Below are 4,525 nucleotides of genomic sequence, written 5' to 3' on the forward strand. Positions count from 1 at the left end.
TATGTTCTCCAACCCCTTCCAGTTCATGAGGTTGGGAAACAAAGGCACCCGAACCTTCACGGACAACTTCCATAGGTCGGGTCAGAAGAAGTGGCCATAACTTAATTCCTTAAAAAGGGAAGATCACATTGCATTAGGGATATATACTAGATGCATATGCACTCTACATGCGATGCAATTATCATAAACCATATAAGCGAACAAATAATCTAAATAAAACCTTTTTTGAAAGCAAACAACTATATTAGTAATTCACAATAAAGTCCTAGAACCACAAACCTAAGCTCTGATACCAACACTTGTACCGATCCTTTCAAAACGATACCACTACTTAAACAAGAAATCTAATTAAATACTTGCGACATTTAAAACCAATTAATGAGGACATACTGATTTTAATCTAGTAGAGGGATTATATTCATAACGAACTCCAAAAAAAATAATATAACATTTAAGCAATTAACCAACCAGATCTTCATGCATATGCTAACCTCACACTCGAGGGTGAAATAACAAGAATATTACAAGCTTCCGAGTACCGAAATCAGCTGGCTCATGCTTTACACAACTTTCAAGACATATAGCAAATAAGTATATTACAAGACTTAGGTTTACACACTCCAGAAAGATAAAAACGTATAACCATACTTATATTACAACCTATGGTGACATGACCAAATCAACCCTCAAAATCTCCTGTAAATATACAACACAAAGATCATGTATAAGTCCCAAGGTTATACAAAATATATATGCCTGTTTTATTAAAAAATAATTATTTAGACTGGTTTAAGAGTCGCCACTTAATTTTAAAGAAAAATCAAGAAAACTGATTATTTCCACAAGATTAAAACAGGAATCTAGTGAAAACTTGTAAAGGGGTTCGAGGCTCTTTTTAACATTCTAGGAAGGTTTTTAAAGCACTAGAATATCCACTAATGTGGTTATCCGACAATTAATTATTTGACTAATTTTTTTAAAAAAAAAAGCTTGCTTAACAACTTTAGGAAATTAACAATTAAGAGTTTAAAATAACTAAGGGAGGGAAGGGAAAATGTTATAAGGATAATATTTAGGTAAATATTCTAAAGTCAAGTTAAAATAAATATTTGTTTAATTTTTAATAGTTAACACAAAACATTTATTCTTTTGGGGAATTGAATTTCGAAAACCTTAGAATTATTAGCAAATAATAGCAAGTAAACAACCAAGGCATCTGGATGATAAAAGGAATGAGATTTGGGCCCGAGTCTGGTTTTCTGTCCGCCTGGGCCAGTACTTGGGCCTAATTTTGTTTCGAGCCTTTGGCCCAATTCCACCTGTCCTAAGAACTAGCAAGATAATAACAATTAAAATAAAAGGGCTTAAGCCCAAACATAATAAAATACAACTCCGAAATAAATGGTGAGCTTTTTGGCCCAATCTCTTCGACTTTCCAATCTGCTGCATTTACGGTGTATACCACTCTCCAGTTCTTGGAATGATGAAAGTTGACTCGATAGCGAAGTTTGGTTTCAATGGAACTCCAAATGAAAGGAAAGAGTCTCATGGACTCATGGAGGGTATCACATACAAAAGAAATACAATAAGGATTAGAATTCATACTAAAAGGACAGTACATGAATTGTCTTTAATAAGATTTGAAACTATACACATAGAATTAAGGGAAAAGAAAGCCACCGATTGGTCATTCAAAAGAAAGAATAAATATGGTGAAATTATGCTTAGACTATAACATATAGCAGTTGTGCTCAAACAAACCAAAGTTCCATAAAAAAAAAATCAAAATGTTCACAAGAGAGCAAGGTAACAATTAAATGCTAAACCCGAGTATTAGAACTAGTCAAACAATAAATCCACTCTGCCTTGAATTGAAAAAGATACGAAAGAGGAAGACAATGCTTTGGGAGTTGGGGAAAATAGTGAATAATTTCAGCACACAAAGTAACTTAACAAAGATTAAACAATTACTTTGCATAAATAGATGGATTCAACTCACTCAACATCCAAAGAAAAGATTTTATTTATTACAACATACTTACTTCAAATTCATGACAATAAGAAAACACACAAACAAAGAGGGTCACATTTCTACCTTTAATGCTCACTTTTCAAGTCTACTGAAAAGGTACAGTAGGAAAGAAAAAAATAAATAAATTATATAGTCAAGGTACCATATTATTTTTAAGATGCTAAAACTAACAAGTCAACAAAAATTAGACTAGAAATCAATTTTACATCATAATGAGAAATAAGTATACTTCCTATCCTCAACTTACATAATGGGAGTTTAAATTCGGTGATTATATCAAAACAAACAACTAAACTAAACACATGCCTGCCATAGTATAGAAATGACAGTCAACTTTGAGATTTCGCATTCTTTATAACAAATTTGAGCAGGGAACAAATGAGTGCATATCAGGACCAAATTTAATCTATTTAAAGGTGAGGGCAGACTATACTACCTAAGTTTAAGTTTCAACTGGACAGTAAGCTACTAAGACAAAAAAAATTTGTAAAGGACTCTAGCTCGCACAAAACAAAATTACGCTAATATAACATGAGCAAGTTTCATATTGATCAAATATTTCCATCAATGGCATACTTGGATCATAACAACAAACAAACTGATATCAAAACCAAGCAAAAATCCAAAAGCAGACATCAAACAGACATCAAACAGCTGAAATAAGTTTATCACCTAATGGAGACTTAAAACAAACATAATACAAACTGAAATAAATTTTATCACATGATGGAGACTTAGAACAAACAAAATACAAGGGGATGAATATTACCTTTCTTGGAGCAGCTGTAACTGGGATGAAACGAACTAAAGGCCACAACCTTTCACCACTAAAATAAGACTTCGCTAATCCCAATAGGCAATGAACGTGATTTTTTTTTTATGTCTATTCACTATACTAATCTAGAATGCAAGTTGTATTTTCCACTATTTCATCCAACCTTTTCCAAATTTTTCTCCCCATCTTTTTTTTTTAACCCCTTTCAATGAAGAAAGAGTGGGTTTATATAGGAGAAAATTAGGGTTGAAAAAGGGGGGGGGGAATTCGGGATGGATTTTTGAACAAAAATTTCAAATTCGAAATTCAAAAACTAACTTGGATAAGGTTGCAAGCTGTAATTGTACCAATTTGTACAATTCTTTAACAGAAAAGTAATCTAAGCACTTGATTTTTTAGAGGAGTACGAACGAGATGCGAGATTGGGACACCTGTAGATTCTTGAGTGAATTTGTACGAGAGGAGAGGAAAGATGAGAGGAAACGCGTCGATGCCACGAGCTGGGCTCGATTCTGGACTGATTCACGCTGGATTCACGACTTGGGTTAGCTCTCGCTAGATCGCTGGGCCGGTTTCTGAGTTTCGATTGCTGGAGTATGGGTTTCTGGGCTGCTGTTCGATTCTTCTGGAGTTCTCTGCGTTGCTGGACGCGAGGGAGAGATGCAGCAGGGGTTGGGGTCGTTTTTGGTATGCTGTTGTACGTTATTGTTGCAATGTTGGAATTGGAGTTGTATGTATGTTGTAATGGGCTGCTGGGTTTCTCAGAAAAACAAGTGGGCTGGGTAATCTGAAAATGTTTAGGGCTGCTGGAAGTTGAAAAATAAAAGGCCCAAAATGGTCTTGCAATTGATATTAAAGGGAGGTAAAATAGTGGCTAGATTCGCAATAGAAATATAACCGAATGAGTTTCAATTGTAGCCAAAATGAACTTAGTCGGTAAATTCAGCCGAAAGTTAGATACAACGAACTTATACAAGTTAATCAATGAGCTTCTTAATCTTAACGAGAAAAATAATTAACTCAAATATAAACTATTATATAACTAAACGAATATTTAATTAAAACAAAATCTTTTTGAGACGATTTTCGAATATTCCTAAAATATACTAATTATATATATAATTATGTAAAACATATATATTATCTAAAAATTATAAAAAGTGACCAAGCTAGTTAAAATAACTTGCAAACTAAATTTTATTTTTAGTTTTTTTTGAAATTTTAGAAAACTAATTATTTTAAATCATTTAAAATTGAAGAAGCTCAGAATGATTAATTTATATTGTGGAGGCCCAAAATTGGATGTCAACAATGCATATATGCAAATGTGATCTTCCTTAAGGCTTTCAAAATCTCCATCATCAATGACCAGCTTCAAGCATCATCGCGAACAACCCCTACGATAGAAACAACTATCGCTAAGCATATAGCTTAGTGGTGTACAAACTATAGGTTTGGAGCCCTTAAATTCACCAAGTTATCATTCTCAAGTCAAGGGTAGCACGATCGAAATAAAATCAGTAAATCAAGTAAACAATATACAAGGAGTATCAAGTTCAATATTTAAAGGTCCAAATGTCAAGAATGCTCATAGCACAACTTTTCAAGAGATTCAATAACAAGGCTCACCCAATATATACATCATGTCGTCACACCAAGCACGAGCAGGTATCAAGAAGGGTCAAAACCCAATAATCAAGAGAACCAAGAACCATATT

This window comes from Solanum tuberosum, unplaced genomic scaffold (assembly GCF_000226075.1).
Source record: "Solanum tuberosum cultivar DM 1-3 516 R44 unplaced genomic scaffold, SolTub_3.0 scf00475, whole genome shotgun sequence".
NCBI classification, from domain to species: Eukaryota; Viridiplantae; Streptophyta; class Magnoliopsida; order Solanales; family Solanaceae; genus Solanum; species Solanum tuberosum.